Source organism: Gorilla gorilla, chromosome 6 (genome assembly GCF_029281585.2).
Source record: "Gorilla gorilla gorilla isolate KB3781 chromosome 6, NHGRI_mGorGor1-v2.1_pri, whole genome shotgun sequence".
NCBI classification, from domain to species: domain Eukaryota; kingdom Metazoa; phylum Chordata; class Mammalia; order Primates; family Hominidae; genus Gorilla; species Gorilla gorilla.
This window is the reverse complement of record NC_073230.2, coordinates 77,400,393-77,426,589: the sequence shown is the minus strand read 5'-3', so window position 1 is coordinate 77,426,589 and position 26,197 is coordinate 77,400,393. Positions and strand designations below refer to the sequence as shown.

Below are 26,197 nucleotides of genomic sequence, written 5' to 3'. Positions count from 1 at the left end.
GGCTGTAAGGCCAGGCTATTTGGGGTTTCTCCTGAACCCACTGTGTACAAATTTTTCTCCTTCACTGTGCCTCAGTTTTCTATCTGTAAAATGGGCATGATCAACCCTCAGTGGGTTAAACTGATGATTAAAACAAATGATATTGGTATCTTAGGAATATACCAATATATTGATATAAACCAATATATATTGGTATATATATAGGTATATATGTATAGAATCAATATACCAATATATTGATTCTAATATAGCCTCCTTCTTGGGATTAGTTGTTTAGGCACATTGTGGGGTTAAGACTATAGTAGAGGACATAGGGGGCCAGGCATGGTGGCTCACGCGTGTAACCCCAGCATTTTGAGAGACCAAGGCAGAAGGATCACCTGAGTTCATGAGTTTGAGACCAGCCTGGCCAACATGGTGAAACCACGTCTCTACTAACAATACTAAAATTAGCCAGGTGTGGTGGTACACACCTATAATCCCAGCTACTTGGGAGGCTGAGGCACGAGAATTGCTTGAGCTCAAGAGGTGGAGGTTGCATTAAGCCGAGATCGGAGATCACAGCACTGCACTGCAGCACCTGGGCAACAGAGCAAGACTGCCTCAAAAAAAAACAAAAACAAACAAACAAACAAAAAAACCCCAAAAAAAAACTGTGATAGGGGATTTGGAAGGGAAGAGAGGGGTAGATAGTGCTTTTTGGAACATCTCAGCTTCAGTTTTGCCAAATGAATGAATGAACGAATAAATGATTGAATGAGTTAGTAAAATGACATTTCTAAACTCATTAAGAAAATCCTGAGGACCACAGCATATAGGAGTTAGCATAAGCAAAGACAATGTACCAATGGTCAGAGAGAGAGAGCTGGGATCAGGACATCTGAAGTTTACCCCTTTCTCTTGTTAAGCGTCGTCAGTTTGTGTGTGTGGGTGTGTGCACAAGGAGCACATGCTGAGGGAGCAGTATGACCCGGGTGATTTCCAAGGTCTGTTCCAATTTGGATGATCCATCTGGCTGTTCAATTTTGGGGTGCTTTTTTTCAGAATACCTAAGCATCTGCAAGCAGATGCCTGGCTGACACTGTCTTTCTTACCTCACCTAGTTGAGAGTTGAACAATCATTGAATTAATGTGTGGTCCTGACACTTTTCTATCTACACTCTCTCTCTATATATATATATATTTTTTTTGAGACGGAGTCTTGCTCTGTCACCCAGGCTAGAGTGCAATGGCATAATCTCAGCTCACTGCAACCTCCGCCTCCTGGGTTCAAGTGATTCTCCTGCCTCAGCCTCCTGAGTAGCTGGGATTACAGGCATTCGCCACCACGCCTGGCTAATTTTTGTATTTTTAGTAGAGATGGGGTCTCACTATGTTGGCCAGGGTGGTCTCGAACTCCCAACCTCGTGATCCGCCCACCTCAGCCTCCCAAAGTGCTGGGATTATGGGTGTGAGCCACTGCGCCTTGCTTCTATCTACACTATTAGTAGACTCTGCAGCACTGAAAACCAGCACCCCTCCTCTCTCCTGCATCTCGGGGCAGATTCAGGGGTGCCCTGGTCAGAACAGCTTCCCCTGTGCATTTCCTCTGTAGCACTTTCCATAGTATGTCCTTATATCTTCAGCAAATCATTTTCTCTTCTGTCTCTTCCATAGCAAAGTCATCTCCAAGACAGCAGGAACCATGTTTACTCTTTAATCATTGTATGCTCACTAAATATTTGCTGAACAAGTGAACAAAAAACCTGGTGGTGGTGAAATTAGACTCCTTCTTGGTGTCACCAGGAGGTCCAGGTAAGTTGAAGGCATAGAATGGACCTAAGAAGAACTTGCTAATCATTACAGTGGTACCGTCACAGGACTGTCTGCCTCCCATGGAATGAGCTCTCACTTTGCCACAGTTTTTAAACTAGAGCTGCATGTTCAGGCTACTGGTCATGTGATTTCCTGCATCAAGCCATAAGTTGGGTAAGATGAGTCATCAAAGGCCTTGAACTGTCTAGAATTCAATGAAACTAAAGCATTTACATATCACTTGTGAATGGTGTCATATCTTTGTTCTCCATGAAAAAAAGTCCAATGAAATACTCATTCCGTTGTGTTACTAACAAGAGCTTGAATTCAATCATCCATCCACCACGCGTCCATTCATCCATCCTCCTTCATCCATCCATTCATTCATCCATCCTCTTTCACTCATCCGTACTCCTTTATCTATCTAATCTCTCCATTCATCTATCCATCTACCCATCCATTCAACCATCCATCCATCCATTCATCTATTCATCCATCCATCCATCCATCCATCCATCCACTTTCCATCCATTCATCCATCCTTTCATTCATCCATACTCTTTTATCCATCTATCTCTCCACTCATCTATCCATCTATCCATCCATCCAACCATCCATCCATTCATTTATCTATTCATCCATCCATCCACCCATCCATCCCTCCACCATCAAACAACATTGATACATCACTCCTCAAAGTCATGCGAGGTCCAATGAAACCACAGATAAAACATGTGGTCTCTGAAGAACCCATGTATTAATGGGGGAGAAATACATGCTAATAGTAATAATAATAATATCCAATACCTATATAGTACTTTATGACAGGTACTGTTCTAAGTGTTCCACAAATATTAACTCATCTATCTCCAGAAGAACCCTAAGAGGTAGGTACTATCATTGTCATTTCATATGTGAGAAAAGTGTACTTAGAATTTTCACTCAATTTAGAATTTGAGATGCTATAAAAATAGCCCTGGTTTAGCCTACAGTCATGTGGATCTGAAACAAATACTTTTTTTTTTTTTTTGAGATGGAGTTTTGCTCTTGTCACCCAGGCTGGAGTGCAATGGTGCGATCTCAGCTCACTACAACCTCCGCCTTCCCAGGTTCAAGCGATTCTCCTGCCTCAGCCTCCTGAGTAGCTGGGATTACAGGCATCCACCATCACGCCCGGCTAATTTTTGTATTTTTGGTAGAGACTGGGTTTCACCTTGTTGGCCAGGTTGGTCTTGGACTCCTGACCTCAGGTGATCTGCCTGCCTCAGCCTCCCAAAGTACTGGGATTACAGGCGTGAGCCACCACGCCTGGCCTGAAACAAATACTTTTAAGAATGAACTTGTTGCTGTGGTGGAGGTGGCTGTTTTGAGTGACAATATCCTTTCCAGTCATCATTGTAGAGAGGAAAGAATATTGTTCTAAAATTCAATAATCTGGATTTTAGTCTGGCTCTGTGGTTAGCAGGGTGGCTTTGAACAACTTGCTTTCCTCCTCTGGGCCTCACTTGCCTCCTCTGTAAAAGGATCCTAAATCTATGTGTGAGGAAGGGCAAGGATGGTAATGACTGGATTCAGCAGAATCCCTGCATACAGTTGTGTAAGTTGCGCACTGCACAATCCCAGGGGCCACTACGTACATAGGCTAAATGTGAATGGAGCCACCTAGAACTGTTCTGCATGGTGACCTGTCTCTTGGGTGCCTTCTGCCTCTAAAGATTTTGCAATTCACTGATGATTTTCTTTTATCTGGATATGAAACACTATTCTTTGTATAAAGGATGGAACCACATTTGCCTCCCCAATATTTTCTAGCCTATCTGGTTTTGAGTACAACTTAATTGCAGCCGGAACTCTCCATGTGAAAAAATCTTCTCCAAACTCCTCTAGCATCTCGACTTGCTTTCAACATTTCCCTAGAGAATCCTCCCAGCTGTGGCGATGTTTGTGCATAGGCAGGCAAATTTGAAATTCTGTGTCTTCACAGCTGGATAATTTCAAGACAAGCCCAAAGTACATTAGCAGAGGAATGGGGAAGAAATCCACAAGGAAGCCATGTAAGCAGCCTTAAGCAAGAGAAAAGTGGGTGATTCTGATAATGCGACAAGTACCAGGGACCCAGAAAGGATCAGAATGAATAAAAGTATATATTTTAATCAAATTAATGTTTTCCTATTATAAAAGTCTCATATGCTCATTATAAAAAATTTGAAAAACAAAAGTTTTAACACAGTATACTTCACCTCCTTTTGACCTTTCCATTCTTTTTTTTTTTTTTTTTTTGAGACAGAGTCTCACTCTATTGACTAGGCTGGAGTGCAGTGGTGCAATCTTTGCTCTGCTCACTGCAACCTCCACCCCCTGGGTCCAAGCGATTCTCCTGCCTCAGCCTCCTGAGTAGCTGGGATTACAGGTGCCTGTCGCACCTGGCTAATTTTTGTATTTTTAGCAAAGGCAGCATTTCACCATCTTGTCCAGGCTGGTCTTGAACTCCTGACCTCGTGATCCACCCGCCTTGGCCTCCCAAAGTGCTAGGATTACAGGTATGAGCCACCATGCCCGGCCTCTTTTTTTAATTTTACCTTTCTTTTCTTTTTTTTTTTTTTTTGAGATGGAGTGTCGCTCTTGTTGCCCGGGCTGGAGTGCAATGGCACGATCTCGGCTCACTGCAACCTCTGCCTCCCGGTTTCAAGCAATTCTCCTGCCTCAGCCTCCGAGTAGCTGGGATTACAGGCACCTGCCACCACACCCAGCTAATTTTTTTGTATTTTTAGTAGAGACAGGGTTTCACTATGTTGGCCAAGCTAGTCTTGAACTCCTGAGCTCAGGTGATCCGCCCACCTCAGCCTCCCAAAGTGCTTGGATTACAGGCGTGAGCCACCATGCCCAGCCCAATTTTACATTTTATACCCTTCTTATTTTGCTTTCTGTTTAACTATATTCATGGTGTAGGTAAATTTCATGAACATTTTAGCTTTTTTTTTTTTTATTGTTGGCTTTGTAACTTTATTTATTTTTTATTTTTTATTTTTTATTATACTTTAAGTTTTAGGGTACATGTGCACATTGTGCAGGTTAGTTACATATGTATACATGTGCCATGCTGGTGCGCTGCACCCACTAACTCGTCATCTAGCATTAGGTATATCTCCCAATGCTATCCCTCCCCCCTCCCCCCACCCCACAACAGTCCCCAGAGTGTGATATTCCCCTTCCTGTGTCCATGTGATCTCATTGTTCAATTCCCACCTATGAGTGAGAATATGCGGTGTTTGGTTTTTTGTTCTTGCGATAGTTTACTGAGAATGATGGTTTCCAATTTCATCCATGTCCCTACAAAGGACATGAACTCATCATTTTTTATGGCTGCATAGTATTCCATGGTGTATATGTGCCACATTTTCTTAATCCAGTCTATCATTGTTGGACATTTGGGTTGGTTCCAAGTCTTTGCTATTGTGAATAATGCCGCAATAAACATACGTGTGCATGTGTCTTTATAGCAGCATGATTTATAGTCCTTTGGGTATATGCCCAGTAATGGGATGGCTGGGTCAAATGGTATTTCTAGTTCTAGATCCCTGAGGAATCGCCACACTGACTTCCACAATGGTTGAACTAGTTTACAGTCCCACCAACAGTGTAAAAGTGTTCCTATTTCTCCACATCCTCTCCAGCACCTGTTGTTTCCTGACTTTTTCATTTACAGAATCAATGCCATCCCCATCAAGCTACCAATGACTTTCTTCACAGAATTGGAAAAAACTACTTTAAAGTTCATATGGAACCAAAAAAGAGCCCACATTGCCAAGTCAATCCTAAGCCAAAAGAACAAAGCTGGAGGCATCACACTACCTGACTTCAAACTATACTACAAGGCTACAGTAACAAAAACAGCATGGTACTGGTACCAAAACAGAGATATAGATCAATGGAACAGAACAGAGCCCTCAGAAATAACGCCGCATACCTACAACTATCTGATCTTTGACAAACCTGAGAAAAACAAGCAATGGGGAAAGGATTCCCTATTTAATAAATGGTGCTGGGAAAACTGGCTAGCCATATGTAGAAAGCTGAAACTGGATCCCTTCCTTACACCTTATACAAAAATCAATTCAAGATGGATTAAAGATTTAAACGTTAGACCTAAAACCATAAAAACCCTAGAAGAAAACCTAGGCATTACCATTCAGGACATAGGCGTGGGCAAGGACTTCATGTCCAAAACACCAAAAGCAATGGCAACAAAAGACAAAATTGACAAATGGGATCTAATTAAACTAAAGAGCTTCTGCACAGCAAAAGAAACTACCATCAGAGTGAACAGGCAACCTACAACATGGGAGAAAATTTTCGCAACCTACTCATCTGACAAAGGGCTAATATCCAGAATCTACAATGAACTCAAACAAATTTACAAGAAAAAAACAAACAACCCCGTCAAAAAGTGGGCGAAGGATATGAACAGACACTTCTCAAAAAAAGACATTTATGCAGCCAAAAAACACATGAAAAAATGCTCATCATCACTGGCCATCAGAGAAATGCAAATCAAAACCACTATGAGATATCATCTCACACCAGTTAGAATGGCAACACCAACAACAGACAAACAGAGAGCCAAATCATGAGTGAACTCCCATTCACAATTGCTTCAAAGAGAATAAAATACCTAGGAATCCAACTTACAAGGGATGTGAAGGACCTCTTCAAGGAGAACTACAAACCACTGCTCAAGGAAATAAAAGAGGATACAAACAAATGGAAGAACATTTCATGCTCATGGGTAGGAAGAATCAATATCGTGAAAATGGCCATACATTTTAGCTTTTTAAGCCTATGGCTATTTTACAAACAATTTATCTCATACTATCACAACCACTTTATAAACATAATGTTTAGTTAAAAGTTTTATTGATTCACACCTGTAATCCTAGCATTTTGGGAGGCAGAGGCAGACGGATCACCTGAGGTCAGGAGCTTGAGGCCAGCCTGGCCAACATGATGAAACTCTGTCTCTACTAGAAATACCAAAATTTGGGCGTGGTGATGCACGCCTGTAATCTCAGCTACCCCGGAGGCTGAGGCAGGAGAATCACCGGAACCCAGGAGGCAGAGGCTGCAGTGAGCTGAGATTGTGCCACTGAACTCCATCCTAGGTGAAAGAGCGAGACTCAGTCTCAAAAAAAAAAAAAAAGGTTTTATTGATACAATTACAGATTCACATGCAGTTCTAAGAAAAATTACAGAGCACTCTATATCCAGTTTTCCCAATGGTAACATCTTGAAAAACTATAGTACAATATTACAACATTGATATAATCAATTCATCTTTTTCAGATTTCCCCAATTGTATGTATAACTCATTTGTGTCTGTGTGCATGCACATTTAATTTTATACAAAGATATCATATCTGAAGCTTTATTGGCCACCATCAAGACATTGAGCAACACCATTACCAGGAGGACACCTCATGTCGCTCTATCTTTTTCTTTTCTCTTTTTTTTTTTTTGAGACGGCGGAGTCTCACTCTGTTGCCTGGGCTGGAGCGCAGTGGTGCGATCTCGGCTCACTGCAACCTCCGCCTCCCGGGATCAGGTGATTCTCCTACCTCAGCCTCCTGAGTAGCTGGGATTACAGGCACCCGCCAATACCCCCAGCTAATTTTTTGTATTTTTTAGTAGAGACGGGGTTTCACCATGTTGGCCCGGATGGTCTCGATCTTTTGACCTCATGATTCACGCACCTGGGCCTCCCAAAGTGCTAGGATTACAAGCGTGAGCCACAGCGCCAGGCCATGTCACTCTTCCATAACTACACCCATCTTCCTTTCCTCTCCCACCCCTAACCTTTGGTAATCTTATTTTTTCTAAAATTTTGTCTTTTCAAAAATATTCTATAAAATCATACAGTAATAGGTAACACTTCGGGGTTGGCTTTTTTCACTTAGTGTGTGTGCGGAATTGGTGGGTTTTTGTTCTCACTGACTTCAAAAATGAAGCCACGGACCCTCGCGGTGAGTGTTACAGCTCTTAAGGTGGCGCATCTGGAGGTTGTTCCTTCTGATGTTCAGATGTGTTGGGAGTTTCTTCCTTCTGGTGGCTTTGTGGTCTCGCTGGCTTCAGGAGTGAACCTGCAGACTTTTGCAGTGAGTGTTACAGCTCATAAAAGCAGTGTGGACCCAAAGAGTGAGCGGCAGCAAGATTTATTGCAAAGAGTTAAAGAACAAAGCTTCCACAGTGTGGAAGGAGACCCCAGCGGGTTGCCACTGCTGGTCCCGACAGCCTGCTTTTATTCTCTTATCTGGCCCCACCCACGTCCTGCTGATTGGTAGAGCCCAGTGGTCTGTTTTGCCAGGGCGCTGATTGGTGCATTTACAATCCCTGAGCTAGATACAAAGGTTCTCCACCTCCCCATCAGATTAGTTAGATACAGAGTATCCACACAAAGGTTCTCCAAGGACCCACCAGAGCAGCTAGATACAGAGTGTCGATTGGTGCACTCACAAACCCTGAGCTAAACACAGGGTGCTGATTGGTGTGTTCACAAACTTTGAGCTAGATACAGAGTGCCGATTGGTGTATTTACAATCCCTGAGCTAGACATAAAGGTTCTCCAAGGCCCCGCCAGACTCAGGAGCCCAGCTGGCTTCACCCAGTGGCTCTCGCACTGGGGCTGCAGGTGGAGCTGCCTGCCAGTCCCGCGCCATGCGCTTGCACTCCTCAGCCCTTGGGTGGTCGATGGGACTGGGCGCCCTGGAGCAGGGGGAGGCACTCCTCTGGGAGGCTCGGGCTGCACAGGAGCTCACGGAGGCGGGGGAAGGCTCAGGCATGGCGGGCTGCAGTCCCAAGGCCTGCCCTGCGGGAAGGCAGCTAAGGCCGGGGGCGAGAAATCCAGCACAGCGCCGGTGGGCCGGCACTGCTGGGGGACCCAGTACACCCTCCGCAGCCGCTGGCCCGGGTGCCAAGTCCCTCACTTCCCGGGGCCGGCAGGGCCAGCTGGCTGCTCCGAGTGCGGGGCCCGCGAAGCCCACGCCCACCCAGAACTCTGTGTGCAGCCCCGGTTCCCACTCACGCCTCTCCCTCCACACCTCCCCGCAAGCTGAGGGAGTGGGCTCCAGCCTTGGCCAACCCAGAAAGGGGCTCCCACAGTGCAGCGGAGGGCCGAACGGCTCCTCAAGTGCCGCCAAAGTGGGAGCCCAGGCAGAGGAGGCGCCCAGAGCTAGCGAGGGCCGTGAGGACTGCCAGAACGCTGTCACCTCTCATTAGCATAAATTTCCTGGAGATTCATCCAAATTTTTTCATTTAAAAAATCAATAATTTATTCCCTTTTTATTGCTGCATAGTACCCACAGTATACATATACCACAGTTTGTGTAATCATTCACTGGGTGAAATACACTGGGTTATTTCCATAGACTGTTACTAATAAAGCTACTATTTTCAGGATTTTTTGTGAACATAAGTTTCCATTCCTCTGAGTTAAATGTCCAAGCACACAATTTCTGGATTGTGTAACATTTGTGTATTTAACTTTATAAGAAACTGCCAAACTGTTTTATGGAGTGACTGTGCCATTTTACATTTATACCAACAGTGACTGAGTGATTCAGTTTCTCCATATCCTCACCAGCATTTAGTGTTCTTACTATTTTTTGATTTGGTCATTTTGCTAGATGTCTAGAAATATATTATTGTAGTTTAATTTGGGGAGGATTTTAAATTACAAATTCAATTTTTGAATCATTATGGAGCTGATCAGGTGATCCACTTCATTTTGGTTGAGTTTTGGCAGTATGTGGCTTTCAGGAATTGTCCATTTCTCCTAAGTGGTGGTTTTTGGTGTTCTCTTAATGTTTTAATGGCTACAGAATCTGCAGTGATATCCCAGAATATATTAATATACTCTATATGTACGGTGTTATATTTTTGATATTGATGATTTGTGTCTTCTATTTTTGTCAGTTTTTCCTAAAGGTTTATCAAATGTACTCTTTTGAAGAACCATCTTCTTGTTTCATTGATTTTTCTGTATTGTTTTTATTTTCTTAATTTAATTAATTCCTGATGTAATTTTTATTATTTCCTTCCTTATGCTTGCTTTAGATTTTGATATTTTGGATTTCCTGAGGCATAGGAACTTAGATTACTTATTGAGATCTTTCCTTTTTCTTTATGTAAGCATTTAGTGTTATAAATTTTCCTCTCAAAATCTCTTAACTACATCCCAATATTTTGTTATGTTTTATTTTTGTTTGCTTGCATGCATTTTTATTTGTTTTGAAGCTTCCTACTTGGCCAATGGATTATTTAGGAGTATGTTGTTTAATTTTTCCTGTTTAGTTTTCATTGTTTTTGTCCTATTGATTTCTAGTTTGAATCCATGACCAGAGATCACACTGTATATAATTTCAATGTTGTTTTTTTTTGTTGGTGGTGGTGGTTTGTTGTTGTTGTTGTTGTTGTTTGTGGTTTTTTTTTTTTTTTTTTTGAGATGGAGTCTCACTCTGTTGCCCAGGCTTGAGTGCGTGGCATGATCTTGGCTCACTGCAACCTCAGCTTCCCAGGTTCAAGCAACTCTTCTGCCTCAGCCTCCCAAGTAGCTGGAAGTACAGGCATACGCCATCACACCTGGATAACTTTTGTAATTTTAGTACAGACAGGATTTCACCATGTTGGCCAGGCTGGTCTGAAACTCCTGACCCCGTGATCTGCTCACCTCAGCCTCCCAAAGTGCTGGGATTACAGGTGTGAGCCACTGTGCCCGGCTATAATTTCAGTTTTTAAAAATTTGCTGAAGTGTATTTTGTGGTCCAGGATATGGCCTATCTTAGAATATGTTCCATGAGCACAGGGGAAAAAAATAGCTTATTATTTTTTTGCTTTTTGCTGCGTTCTACATATGTCAATTAGAACCTGTTGGTTGATTGCATGATTCCAATCTTCTATATCTTTGCCAGTTTCTACCTAGTGGTTTTATTAGTGGTTGGGAGAGAAGTGTTAAATTCTTAAACTCTAATTGTGGATTTGTCTAGTTCTCCTCTCAGCTCTATTGATTTTTGCTTCATGGATCTTGACACTCTGTTCTTTGGTCCATACACATCCAGGTCTTCCTGGAGAACTGATCTGTTTATCATATATAATAATGATATGTCTCTCTTTGTAGTAATTTCCTTTCCCAAGAGTCTACTTTAACAGATATTATTATAGCCAACCTTGATTTTCTTTTATTATAGTATTCTTGGTGTATATTTTCTATCCTTTCACTTTTGACCTCCTATCTGGATTTGATGTGAGTTTCTTGTAAACACCATATAGCTGTGTCACAATGTTTTTATCTACCCTACCAAGGTCTAAATTTTGTTGATGATGTCTTAAGGCCACGTTCAGTGAAAGTAATTATTGATTTATTAGTGCTTAAATATACCTTTTTTCCTGATTTGTTCTCTCTGTTTTTCTTGTCTCACCTTCCTGAAGATCCCATGAATATTTTTTAAATATTCCATCTCAGTTGATTTATAATGTTTTTGACGGTATTTCTTTGTATAGTGTTTTTAGTGGTTGCTGTGGAAATTAAAATATACATAATGTGACTTATCATGGTCTAAGAGTACCAGAATTTCCAGTACTTTGAGTGAAGCATGAAAATCTTACTTCCAGTGGGGTCTCTTTGCCTTCTCTGCCTTTTCACGTGTCAGTCCTGAGTATCAGATAGTTTCATAATTTTTGTTGCAATCATCAAATATGATTTATAAAGCACATGAGGAAAACAATGGTCTATTGTATGTACCCAGATTTGCTCTTTCCATTGTTCTTTTTTCCATCCTGATGCTCCAAGATTTATTCTTTTATCATTTTCTTTTGTATGAAGAACTTCTTTTAGCCAGTTCTTTAAGCCAGGGACTTTTTAAAGAGTTTTCTTTACTATGAGAAAGTTATTTCTCTTTCCTTGCAGAAGGATAGTTTTGCCAGATACGGAATTTTTGGGTATTACTTCTTTTCATGCCTAAAGAATCGCATCTTGATAGTGTGATGATTTCCTACAGCTGTGTCACAAACCACCATACACTTTGTGGGATAAAACAGCAGTGATTATGTATTATAATCTCTCATGTTGCTGGGCTCAGCTGGGCAGTTTTCACTCAGGATCTCTCATGGAGTTGTAGTCAAACCATAGCTGAGGCTTCCTTACTCACCTGTCTGATGGGTGATGCTGGTTGTGAGTTGGGGTCTGAGCCATGCTGTTGGCCAGATCACTGACATGAGTTTGTTCTGTGTGGCCTGGGACCCAGCCTGGTGGCTGGGTTCCAACAGCAAGAGTTCCAAATTATTCCAAGCTGATGCTGTATTGTCTTTTATGATCTAGTTCTGAATGCCACGCAATATTGCTTCTGCCATTTTCTATTTTTGAGAAGTGAATCCTTAAGACCAGCTCATGTTCTAGGGAAGGAGGACTAGACTTGATGGGTAGAAATGTCAAAAAATTTAAACACATGTCTTAAGACCACTACATATAAAAAGGAAAAGAGGAATGAGTGTCTGGCCAGATGTGAGAAACCCATGTCAGCTGGAGCTATTATAAGTTGTCAGTGGCCAACTCTGTATGCAAGATAAGAAAAGGAATGATACGTCTCATCTACTGCAAGAGAGGGTTTGGCAGGGGAGCTGTGGGAGTAACTCTCTGCCATTTGCACACGAGACTCAGGAATTATAAAATCTCTTATGAAAAAGGGGCTTCTTTCAACTAAATGCAGAATTCTGCATTTCTTATTAAATGGGTAGATTATGTTTCTCCAGAAATGTGAGGGTATGAGAAAGAAAATATATGGCTACGGTATGTTTTTCTGCACACCAATGCTTTCATAAGCTATAAAACCGTATTCTATTTCTTAAAGAAATCAGTGACAGGGTATTGAATGTAACACTCTGAACAGAACATTTCCAGTGGTATGTAGCATTATAAGAGTACAACAGGGACATTGTGAGATTGAGACTAAGATGGCCTAAGTGTTAGAATATTTTATCCCTTCAGTGACTCATGAGAATGTTGTTAGTTAGCAGGAAGGAGGCATGATCTTGTGCTAACAGTTTTTCTCATATAAAAACTCAGGCCGGGTGCGGTGGCTCAAGCCTGTAATCCCGACACTTTGGAGGGCCAAGGTGGATGATGACCTGAGGCCAGGAGTTTGAAACCAGCCTGGCCAACATGGTGAAATCCAGTCTCTACTAAAAATACAAAAAATTAGCCGAGTGAGATGGAAGATGCCTGTAATCACACCTACTCGGGAGGCTGAGGCAGGAGAATCGCTTGAATCTGGGAGGCGGGGGTTGCAATGAGCCGAGATTGCACCATTGCACTCCAGCCTGGGCAACGAGAGAGAAACTCCGTCTCAAAACAAACAAACAAACAAACAAACAAAAAACAACCTCCCCCAAAAAATGTATATTATATGTTCCAATCATATGATTACTGTAGTTTTTGATTGATAATGCACATATTTTTATTTTGTTGTTGTTTTGGTTCTGGAGTCTTCTGTCTTTTAGGAAGACTCTACCAACAGATTTAATAATTAAACTAGACTTGGATGTAGACTTGGATGTAACACGATTCTATCTGTCACTGTACTTTAACTTTTGACCACTTCCCTGGTTTTTTCATCTCCACTAATGCTACATGAAATTTCAGTTAGGTTCCTTCAGCTTTTAAGGTCATTCTTGGGTAATAAAATGTCCCCCTTTCAGTCTCCTAGCTCAGCCTTTTTGTGGCTGGGAAACCTGCAGTGGGGAGTGGGGAGTGGGCCGTAGATGATGGTGGCCTCCTTCCCTGTTTCTCCTTCCCTCTGTCACTCTCTGACTGTACTTTGGGTCCCTGCGAGTTGGAAAGGTTGAGGGAGGAGAGGAAAGGTACACTTGACTGATGCCATTGGATTTACCATTGGAACTTCTGGGTGTGTGTTAATTCTCTTCCTTATGGGGGTCTCTTGAGGGTTCTTTGGGCATCCCCTCTCGGTCATCAGGAATCCCGCACCTGAGCTTCCCTTGAAGTGGGCAATGCCTCTTCCCCTCACGGCTTTTAGTGTTCTGCTCAGCTCCTGTCCTGAAGTTCACCCTCTGTTGGAGTTATCTTGACCCTTATGGAAGAGCCCCTTTAGCAGGTCCATATCTGGCACATAGAGACCTCACTAGAGTTTGCCCTTCCCACTCTAGACCTACAGGCCATTCTGGTACAGTTCCTTCTCTGTGTGATGGCCAGGTGTGAGAGTACAAGCCCCTTTCTGCAGCTCAGTCACAAGCAAGTCAGATGCCTAGTTCCCTATGATGTTCCAACCCCAGAGCCACACAGAATACCCCCAGATGGCTTTCTTCTAGCCCGCTCTCTTGCCCTGAGGCCTCCTGAGGCCCTGAGTGGAGATATGGTATACTAACAAGTCTCTCCAGAGAAATCCTCCATACCCTTCTTAATCCATTCCTATATAAGCAGCCTGTCACAAGACCAATGCTAGCTGAAGCGGTTTGGCATCTCTTAGCATGTCCTGAACAAGGTCCAGGACCTTAATGAAGGATGTTCGTGTCCTTGACACATTTCATGCTTGTCTTGGCCTTTGTGATCTCTGCCAAAACTCTGAGCAACAAGATAGCATCTTTTTTTTTTTTTTTGAGATGGAGTCTCGCTCTTGTCGCCCAGGCCGGAGTGCAGTGGCGCGACTGCAACCACCGTCTCCTTGGTTCAAGTGATTCTCGTGCCTCAGTCCCCTGAGTAGCGGGGACTACAGGCGTGCACCACCACACCTGGCTAATTTTTGTGTTTTTAATAGAGACAGGGTTTCACCATACCGGCCAGGCTGATCTCGAACTCCTGACCTCAAGTGATCCAACCACCTCCACCTCTCAAAGTGTTGGGATTACAGGTGTGAGCCACCATGCTCAGCCTGTGCAATGATCTTAAACATCCAAGGAAGTGTGAGCTTATTGCAGAACTCATCTGCCTCCTGAGATCTAGCACTACAAATGACTAAGAACTGATAGATTCTGCAGCTTTCGTTTGTAGCTAGGACACAGGTAAGGTCTCTGCCACCCACGTCGGAGCTGAATCACAATTGCAGTTCCTTTAATTATAAATATTTAAACATGGATGTAGAGTGTAGAATGATAGAAAATGGAGACTGCGAAGGGTGAGAGGGTGAGAGGGAGGGCAGATAACGGGAAATTACTTAATCGATACAATGTATGTTATTTGAGTGATGGATACCCAAAAACTCTAACCTTACTATGCAATCTATGCATGTAACAAAATCACGCTTGAACCCCATAAATCTGTACAAATAAAAAAAGATTTAATAAAAAGTAAAAAAAAAAAAAAACCCACAAATATTAAGTTACTTTTACAAGTGTGTATCAAGGACTCTGTCTTCCAGCCAAATGAATTCTAACTGGGGAAAACTCACATTGACTGTCCCATGGGAATAACTGTGAGTTTCAAATAACTCTTGGCAGCTCTCCACTAGGATATTATTTTGTAAATGCCTTTAATAAGGAGACTTTCAGAGGCTGCAACCTAGAAACTCAGCCTAGGGTTGGCAACAGGCAGGCACTTAATCAAGTTGTAAAACGCGTTCTAATGTAAAAGGAGAAGAATCGGCGGACAGCTGGCAGGGACGCTGTGCCCTGGCCAGGCTCTGGAAGGCCTGCTGGGCACCTTTAACAGGTTGCAGCCAAGAAACAAGAAATGGGCCAGCGGTTGCTAGGAGAAGTGCTTGGGTAAACAGAATTCTGGTCCTCCTTGCCTCTTCGTGACATCTTTTCAGCAGATGCAGTTTCAAATGGAGTGATTGATTCTACCTTTTCTCCCCACTCCCCCCTCTTCAGGCAGAGCCAGCCAACTAGTTTAGACATTTCTATTAGATTAGGAGCCAGGAAATGAGAAAAATCCTGTCTCACAAGGGAGCTCTTCTCAGGTCACATGGCTGCCTGGCAGAAATGCAGAGAAATAAACAAGAATGTTTTGTTTGCGGGGCAGGGGACCTAATGAATGACCACTTCTGTAATTTCTCTGTTCCTTCTTCCACCTCATGCTCCCCATGCCCCTTTGCAACCTTTCTATTCCTGCACAGCCATTCTGTGCAGTCTCTGAACACTGCAATGTTAGAATCATTCATAGGGGCCAGGCTCGGTGGCTCATGCCTGCAATCTCAGCACTTTTGGAGGCCAAGGTGGGCAGATCACCTTAAGTCAGGAGTTTGAGACCACCCTGGCCAACATGACGAAACCTCACCTCTACCAAAAAATACAAAAATTAGCTGGATGTGGTGGCACTTGCCTGTAATCCCGGCTACTTGGGAGGCTGAGGCAGGAGAATCATTTGAACCTGGGAGGCAAAGGTTGTATTGAAACGAGATAGCGCCACTGCACTCCAGCCTGGGTTACAGAGCAAGACTGTGTCTCAAAAAAAACAAAAACAAACAACAACAACAAAAAATACAAAGAATCATTCATAGGATCACTGAAGCAAAGAATCTTACAGTCACAGAATGTGACATGCTTGATGTTGTGGAATTGAATTGGGCAGAAAGAAGGTATGCTGTTGATTGGCTGGGTGAGTAGGAAAACTGCCTAGCCTCTCAAAGCCCTGGTTTCCTCATCTGTGAAATGGGAACAATGACCAGAATGATCAAACTGGAGAACATAGCCACAGCATTATATACCGTAGTGCTTAGGATATGGTGGGAATTCAACAACCCCAAGCCCCCTTATTTTTTATTTTATTTTATTTATTTATTTTTTAGAGACACGGTCTTGCTCTATTGCCCAGGCTGGGGTGCAGGGGCATGATCATAACTAACTGCAGCCCCCAACTCCTGGGGTCAAGTGATCCTCCTGCTTCAGGCTCCTGACTAGCTGGGATACAGGTATACACCATCAGGCCTAGCTAATTTTTAAAAAATTTTTGTAGCAATGAGGTCTTGCTATGTTTCCCAGGCTGGTCTTGAACCCAGGGGCTCAAGTGATCTTCCCACCTTAGCCCTGCAAAACACTGTGATTACAGATATGAGCCACTATGCCAGGGACCACATCCTTTTCAGCTATATTTTCACAAACTTGAAATCCTGGAATATTAAAGATTAAATAAACTAGGCACTTGCTAATTCAATTTCCTATACCATTTATTAATGTCCTCTAAACAATATATAGGTTGCCTGTGTTGTTCCTCTTAAATATAGCATTTAAATCTGAACTTGTCCAGCCCATGCACAATAAGGCAGATCTCTACACAACTAAGCATCAGAATAAAAAACCTTTGTTGAGCCAGTCAAAACCAATAAGTCAAAGCCAAGTTCCCTGTTTGATTTTCATGCAATTGTTTTTAGAACTAAAGGGAGGAAGTTTGCATTATATCTACTACATTCCATCTCATCACACTTGGCCCATGAGCTCAACCTAGAGGGACACTATTTCATACCCCTCTATACCCTTCCACATCCAGAGTAGGGGAAAGAATCTCAGGGAGTTGCATTGTAAGCCATTGACCAGCCACATTTGCTGAAGACCATTGAAAGTTCGTTTATGTGACCCATCTCTTGTTTCTCGGCTGCAACCTGTTAAAGTTGCCTAGCAGGGCCTTCCAGAGCCCAGCCAGGGTACAGCATCCCTGCCAGCTGTCTGCCAATTCTTCTCCTTTTGCATTAGAATGCATTTTCCAACTTGATTAAGTGTCTGCCTGTTGCCAACCCGAGGCTGAGTTTCTAGGTTGCAGCCTCTAAAAGTCTCCTTATTATTTTTATTTTTTTGAGACAGAGTCTTACTCTGTTGCCCAGGCTGAAGTGCAGTGGCACATCTCAGCTCACTGTAACCTCCACCTCCCACGTTCAAGTGATTCTCCTGCTTCAGCCTCCCAAGTAGCTGGAATTACAGACATGTACCACCACGCCTGGCTAATTTTTGTATTTTTAGTAGAGATGTGGTTTCACCATGTTGGCCAGGCTGGTCTCAAACTCCTGACCTCAGGTGATCCTCCCACCTTGGCCTACCAAAGTGCTGGGATTACAGGCATGAGCCACTGCACCCAGCCTGAAAGTCTCCTTATTAAAGTCATTTACAACATAATATCCTAGTGGAGACCTGCCAGAAGTTATTTGACTTTCTGTGACACCCCCCTTTATCAACACTCTTCTGTCTATGCTCTGGAAACCTGAAGACTAGAAAGCGATGTCCACCTCTCTTGCTTCCATGACAAAGGGTACAGGTGAAAGCCAGATCGGGGGAGGGGGGCCTCTGGGACCCATTTTTCTTCCATATGTCAATAGTGTCTTGGTTCGTTTGTGCTGCTATAGCAAAATACCACAGACTGGGTGATGTATAAAGAATAGAGATTGATGTATCCTGGTTCTGGAGGCTGGGAAGTCCAAGATCAAGGTGCCAGCAGGAGGCTTGGTGTCTGGTGAAGGCTACTTTCTGTTTCCAAGATGATGCCTTATTGCTATATCCTCTGGATGGAAGAGATATAGCAGAAGAGAAGAGGAACAAGAGAGAGCCCTCCCTTCAACCCCCAGCCCTTTACTTATTTATTATTATTTATTAATTTCTGTGAGACTGGGTCTTGCTCTATGGCCCAGGCTGGAAAGCAGTGGCATGATCATAGCTCACTGCAGCCTCAAACTTCTGGCTCAAGCCAACTCCCAAGTAGTTGGGCCTACAAGCACATGTCATCATGCCCAGTGAATATTTGAAATTTTTTAGAGATGAGCTCTTTCTGTGTCACTCAGGCTGAGTACAGTGTTAACAATCATAGCTCACCAAAACTTCGAACTCCTGAGCTCAGGCAATCCTCCTGCCTCACTCTCTTGCGTAGTTAGGAGGACTACAAGTGTATGCCACCACACCTGGCTAATTTAAAAAATTTTTTCAGATATGGTCTCACTCTGTAGCCAGGCTGGAGTGCAATGGCGCAATCTCGGCTCACTGCAACCTCCGCTTCCTGGGTTCAAGCAATTCTGCCTCAGCCTCCTGAGTAGCTGGTATTACAGGCATCCACCTCCACGCCTGGCTAATTTCTGTATTTTTAGTAGATACAGGGTTTCACTATGTTGGCCAAGGTGGTCTAGAACTCCTGACCTCAGGTAGTCCACCCACCTCGGCCTCCCAAAGTGCTGGGATTTCAGTTGTGAGCCACTGTGCCCAGCCAGCAGTGACAATCTTAATGAATATGTCCTGACTGATTCTCCACTGGGACTGGCAGGTATAAGAAACTAGACTGTATGTGAAAAAGCTAATACCTAAGAATTTAGGATAAATGTTTTAACATGTGGTCCAGTAGAGCTTACCTGAGCTCTGAATTGGGGTCTAGGATCCAGGCCCAGCTATCCTTAGTCATGTTGGTTTTTTTTTTCTTCTTCTTTTCTCTTGGCTTTGCCCCTAAAGTGAGGACATTTCCTTCTGAAACTCACCATTGACATGGCATCATTGTCTGGAGCAAATACCTGGGGTTCGTCGTCTTGCGCCAAGAACTTTAGGACATGGACACATGCAAGGAGTTTAGGAGCAGAAGGTTAATAGGCAGAGGAAAGAGGAAGGAGAAGAGCTCTCTCTCTAGTGAGAGAGAGGGGCTTCTGAAAAGGAAAAAGACCAGTGGAGTGCACCAGATTTATAGGCAGGCTCAAGGAGGCAGTGTCTGATTTACACAGCGCTCACGGATTGGTCTGATCAGGTGTTAGGTACACATAGTCACTAGGAAGTCTGGCCATCCCACCCTAATCTTACTATGCAAATGGACTGTCCCCTTGACAGGTGCCGTCTTGTCTGCTCCTTACTGCACACATGGCTGGCAAGGGGAAGGGAAGATGGTTATTTTGAACATGTCTAGTCCCAGGTACCTTTTTCCTACCGTCATTCACCCTTGCAAGCTTCCAGCTTGCTTGTCTCTGTCTGCAGTTCTTTACAGGCTGCTCTTTGGTAGAAAATTATTTTCAGGCTGCTTTTCATTAAGAAGGAAAACATTACCGAAGACACCCATACCCTCACTATCTGCCTAAGTAATTTCTTTTTAACTCCTATATCACTATGATGAGTAATTAGGGCATTGGACAAAATCAGACCATTCTTAGCCCCTAAACACCATATTATCACTATCAAATTCTTCTGGCATTGGCAGGTGCAGTGGCTCATGTCAGTAATCCCAGCACTTTGGGAGGCCAAGGTGGGTGGATCACTTCAGGTCAGGAGTTCGAGACCAGCCTGGCCAATGAGGTGAAACCCATCTCTACCAAAAAACACAAAAATTAGCTGGACATGGTGGCACATGCCTCTAATCCCAGCTACTCAGGAGGCTGAGTCACAAGAATTATTTGAACCCAGGAGGGGAAGGTTGTAGTGAGCCAAGTTCATGCCACTGCACTCCAGCATGGGCGACAGAGTGAGACTCTGTCTCAAAAAAAAGAAAAAAAATTATCCTGATATTTCAGCTCATTAGTGAATGGTCAGAGTCCTTACCAATGGTTGAACAAGATGGTGTAAGTTTAGTTCCTATAGGATGTAGCCAAAGCATCACCCTTTGCCCCTTATAATTATGGAAACTTTGTTTTGGAAGAGGCTTTTTCAGAAATGGAGCTTTACCTCCCTTGAGTAATATTCTGTTCTGGTGATCATTCACCATCTACTTGGATATGGCTAATTATAGAAAGTTCACTATTGGTAGAAATCCCCATAACATCTCACTAATCCCTAAATTCAACTTTAAATAGAAAAAGGGCCCATATTCCTATAATTAGGAGTGTTAGATAATGCCTTCGCTGCATGGAGCCACTTTGCATTTGAACTACTCCCTGCTGTGTAGTAGACGACTTTATTGTACATAATACATGCTCAATAAATATGTGTTTAATCTATAAATTCAATAGTGTTGCTTATTGTCCTAAAGTCATGGTGAGTAATATTTATATAATTGGCCTATCATGTCAGGGGTTTTGAAAGATGTATTATGTCAGCATAAGCAAACTATTTTTTCATTCAGTTTTCTCAACATTAAAAAAAACCCTTTCTCCTAGGCATTATAAAAGATGCTGGAAAAAATAAGATTAATAAATGTCCCTTGATTTTGAGGATCATAAATTCTCAAGGAAAGAGAAGGGATATGCACACAGCTGGTTATTTTGGCAACATGACTGAGTTATACAAAGCAATGTACCAAGTGTATACACCACAGGACAGGGGGAAGCAGAGAAAATTTCAATACATAGACATAGAACCAACCCGACACACAGAGGTCAAGGATGATACCAACCCAATGTTGCAATTACTATAACCACGTGTGCTCACTTTACTATCACTCTGTTTCTGTCCTCAACCATTGGTATAAGTTGGCTCAATGGTTAAAACCATTAACCACCCTGATTTCCAACTCCTTGTTTTCCTTGATGTGGGTAGATACACAGCCCAGGGCTACGGCCGTTGTCAGGCCTCCGAGCCCAAGCCTGCATCCAGTTGACCTAAGGCAACTGAAGAACCACAAAAGAATTGAAAATGGCTGGTTCCTGCCTTAACTGATAACATTCCACCATTGTGATTTGTTCCTGCCCCACCTTGACTGATCAATTAACCTTGTGAAATTCCTTCTCCTGGACAATGAGTCTCAGAACCTCCCTCACTGAGCACCTTATGACCCCCACCCCTGCCCACCAGAGAACAACCCCCTTTGACTGTAATTTTCCGTTACCTACCCAAATCCTATAAAGCTGCCCCACCCCTATCTCCCTTTGCTGATTCCTTTTTCGGACTCAGCCCACCTGCACCCAGGTGATTAAAAAGCTTTATTGTTCACACAAAGCCTGTTTGGTGGTCTCTTCACATGGACGCGCATGACATTTGGTGCCAAAACCCGGGACAGGAGGACTCCTTTGGGAGACTGGTTCCCTGTCCTCGCCCTCACTCTGTGAGGAGATCCACCTACAACCTCGGGTCCTCAGACCAGTCCAAGGAACATCTCACCAATTTCAAATCAGGGAAGCAGTCTTTTCACTCTCTTCTCCAGCCTCTCTCACTACCCTTCAATCTCCCTGTCCTTCCAATTCCAGTTCTTTTTTGTTTGGTGGTCTCTTCACATGCACATGCGTAACAGTGAGGAAACCTGAACCTTGTACATTCTGGTCATTAGCAAACATGGAACACCTCCAGTGTTTCAAGCATAGAGCCACAGGGAGAGGTTGGGGGCAAAGGGATGTCACCAACAAAATCCTTGTCCTCAGAGGACAGAGTCTGGTCCTGAAGACTCATGTAGAATTAAACATGTCAGACACAGAGTAATAAAACCAAAGCAGAGATATAATGCCTTAATTTATTTTTTCCCAACTGTCAGTTTATTTATATGAAAAGTATACAGTAGACACTATTTATTACCTCACCTATAGCCAATTCTCACTTTTTCTCCTAATGAAATCTCCGTGCTGAGTGCAGGTAGTAGTAGTATCTCATCCTTTGATCTCAAGAAGGAATGTCCCTCATCCACTATGGGGTATGAATCACAATTTGTCTATGCCAGTCATGGTGTGGTAGAGATGCAAGCTGCAATCGTAATCAGTTTTACACATCTATTGCTATTGTTGTAGTAGGCCTGAGTCCAACTTGAGACTACATTTTCCAGCCCTGTTTGATTAGGGTGGCCGTGTGACTATACTGCTGGTGGAACTGGAAAGGAAGTAATATGTGCAATTTCTGCCTCATTTACTGAAAAGGAAATTTGGAGGTTTAAACTTCCACTCTTTCCATCTTCACATTGTCAGAAAAGGTGACACTCAGTAACTTTTGAAGCCATCAGCTTGAATTCCTGAGCTACTACATGGAGCAAAGCTTCCTGTCACCCTGAAATGCACACCTGGAAACTTCTACTATTTATTTATTTATTTTTGAGATAGACTTTTGCTCTTGTTGCCCAGGCTGGAGTACAATGGCGCCATCTCAGCTCGCTGCAACCTCCGCTTCCCAGATTTAAGCAATTGTCCTGCCTCAGCCTCCCAAATAGCTGGAATTACAGGTGTCCATCACCACACCTGGCTATTTTTTTGTGTTTTTAGTAGAAACAGGATTTCACCATGTTAACCAGGCTGGTCTCGATCTCCTGACCTGGTGATCTGTCCACCTCGGCCTCCAAAAGTGCTGGGATTACAGTGCCTGGCCCACTAAATCTCTTTATTTAAATTTTGGGATATTTAAATCCTTAAATATCCCAAAGACATATAAAGGGATTTTTAGGATCAAAAAGTGATATGGGCTGGGCGAGTGGCTCCCGCCTGTAATCCCAGCACTGTGGGAGGCCAGGGTGGGCAGATCACTTGAGGTCAGGAGTTCGAGACCAGCCTAGACAACATGGTGAAATCCCATTGCTAGAAAAACATTCAAAAATTAGCCAGGCATGGTGGTGCTCACCTCTAATCCCAGCTATTCGGGAGGCTAAGGCAGGACGATTATTTGAGCTCAGGGGTTGGAGGCTGCATTGAGCTATCATCATACCACTGCACTCCAACCTGAATGACAGAGCAGGACCCTGTTTCAAAAAAAAGAGTATCTTATATTTGTGACATTGTCTTCTGTGTGTCTTTGTTTCACCATAATTTGAAAGTATTCATGAGTCCTCTAAGAGCTAGTTTTTCCTAGTGCTATTTAATAGTATGGATTTTTTCATTTATCGGAGTGCAGAAAAGGGATTTACTTTTTTTTTTCTCAAATAAAAAATGCCTCTCTCCATGAATCAAGTGCATTCTTGCTACTTGAAAACAGTTTTCAGGCTCAACCCTTCTGCCAAGGATTCACAAGTTAGTAAGTTTTGTGGCAGGCATAATCATCCCCCTTGCCAGGAAAGTCCTGAGTAATCCTTTGGAGGAGGTAGCCGCTGACTTCGGAAATGCAGCCCTTCTGTGGGGTCAGGTGGAGAGAGCTGCCTTCACCAGACTGCCTGCCACTGGCTGCCTTCAACTTCTGGCTGGCAGAAGTTGAAATTCTCAGCAAGTGACATCTTGATGTGCTGGAAAGCAGGTTAGCCATGAGAACACAGGGACAGTGAGGGATTCAGGAGCGCATTAGAAGATAGCCTTCAGGGCCGGGCAAGGTGGCTGACATTGGTAATCCTAGCACTGTGAGAGGCTGAGGCGGGTGGATCACCTGAGGTCAAGAGTTCGAGACCCGTCTGGCCAACATGATGAAAACTCATCTCTACTAAAAATACAAAAAAATTAGCTGGGTTTGGTGTCAGGCGCCTGTAATCCCAGCTACTCAGGAGGTTGAGGCAGGAGAATTGCTTGAACCCAGGAAGCAGAGGTTGCAGTGAGTTGAGATCGTGCCATTGCACTCCAGCCTGGGCAACAGAGCAAAAACTTCATCTGAAAAAAAAAAATAAATGAAGAAGACAGCCTTCCAGTGGCAGAAGGGAGTGCAATGTTGAGAAGGAAATGATGAAAGACAACCAAGGCTGGGTTCCAGCCCCAAGGTTCAGCTGTGATGCCAATTTCTTGATGCAGAGTTTGCCAAGGCACTTGATGGGTTGGAGTAAGAAGGTAAAACCAAGGACCAGAACAAGGAGGTGGCGAGCCAGGTCAGATTTAGGAGATCAGCAGGAAACAGCAAAAGATGGGGCATGCAGGTGAATATTTAATATTTTCATTCTATTTTATTTTATTTTTTGAGACTGGGTCTCGCTCTGTTGCCCAGGCTGGTGGACAGTGGTACAAGTGCTACTTGGGAGGCTGAGGCTGGAGGATGGCTTGAGCCCAGGAGTTTCAGGCTGCATGGCTCACTGCTGGCTCAATGCAGCCTGGAATTCCTGGGCTCAAACCATCCTCCAGCCTCAGCCTCCCAAGTAGCTCGGAATACAGGCATGCACCGCAACATTCAGCTAGTATTTTTATTTTTTGTAGACCTTGGGATCTTACTATGTTGCCCCAGCTGGTCTCAAACTCCTGGCCTCAAGCAATCCTCCTGCCTCGGCCTCCCAAAATGTTGGGATTACAGGTGTGAGCCACTGTGCCCAGCCAAATATTTAGCTAAAAAGCCCAAGTCTGAATATACATTGGTAAGACAGGAATGGGTGGACATTAAAGGGCCCAGTTAGAGGCAGGAACAGAATCTAATGTGGGACTTACTGAGGCCTAAATCAAAGTGTGAACACAGGCATAGTATGACACTCTACTAAACAATCAGGTTGACAGGAGTAGGTTGTGGAAAGACAGTTTGGTCCGGGAATGGTTGCTCAGCTAAGGACCCAGGCAGGGCTCCTCAGCACGTGCTGGGTTGGTCATATCTTCTCTTCACACTTGAGCCAGCCTGCAGAACTGTGAGCTCTCTCTTTTTTTTTTTTTTTTTTTTGACTGAGTCTCCGTCTCCCAGACTGCAGTGCAGTGGTGCACTCTCAGCTCACTACAACTTCTGCCTCCTGGGTTCAAGGATTCTCCTGCCTCAGCTGCTAGTTTATTCCTCTGTTCCTGGTTCCTCTAAGTCTTCTCCTGGTATTGCGTCCCTAGCCTTTGCTACCTAACAAGGCACCCCAAACATAAGTGCCTTAAAACAATTATACAGCCGGGTTCAGTGGCTCACGCCTGTAATCCCAGCACTTAGGGAGGCTGACGAAGGCAGAATATGAGGTCAAGAGATCAAGACCATCCTGGCCAACATGGTGAAACCCCGTCTCTACTAAAAATAAAAAAATTAGCTGGACGTGGGGGCGGTGCGTGCCTGTAGTCCCAGCTACTTGGGAGGCCGAGGCAGGAGAATCGCTTGAACCCGAGAGGCGGAGGTTGCAGTGAGCCCAGATGGCACCACTGCACTCCAGCCTGACCACACAGCGAGACTCCGTCTCAAAAACAAAAACAAAATTACACTTCTGTGCATTGGGTACAAGTTTACTCTGCTGACTTTCCTGGGCTCTTTCATCTGGCTATAATTTTTTTCTTTTTTTAAATTGTGCTAAAATATGCACAACTTAAAATTTACCATCTGATAGGGTTTGGATGTGTGTCTCCTCCAAATCTCATGGTGAAATGTGATCCCCAATGTTGGAGGTGAGGTCTGGCAGGAGGTATTTGGGTCATGGGGGTGGATCCCTCATGAATGGCTTGGTGCCCTCCCCATGGTGATGAGAGAGTTCTCATTCTGTTAGTTCACACAAAAGCTGGTTGTTTCCAGGAGCTCCTTCTCTCTCTCTCTTTCTTGCTCCCTCTCTCTCCCTCTCTTGCTCTCTCTCTCCCCATGTGATGTTCCTGCCTGTTCTCTTTTCACCTTCTATCGTGAGTAAGTTTCCTGAGGCCTCATAAGAAGCCTAGCAGATGCTAGTGGCATGCATGTACAGCCTGTAGAACCATGAGCCAAATAAACCTCTTTTTTTTTGAGACGGAGTCTCACTCAGTCACCTAGGCTGGAGTGCAGTGGC

The 26,197-nt window shown here is 43.7% G+C and overlaps 1 long non-coding RNA gene across 1 annotated transcript in view; it reads left to right on the top strand.

The window, feature by feature from the left end:
- Window positions 1-26,197, top strand: part of LOC134758869 (uncharacterized) — a 171,418-nt gene that overhangs the window by 81,014 nt on the left and 64,207 nt on the right. The window contains exon 3 of the long non-coding RNA XR_010134535.1: window positions 1,657-1,794. This is a non-coding gene — a long non-coding RNA (uncharacterized lncRNA). The remainder of the gene's footprint in view (window positions 1-1,656; window positions 1,795-26,197) is intronic.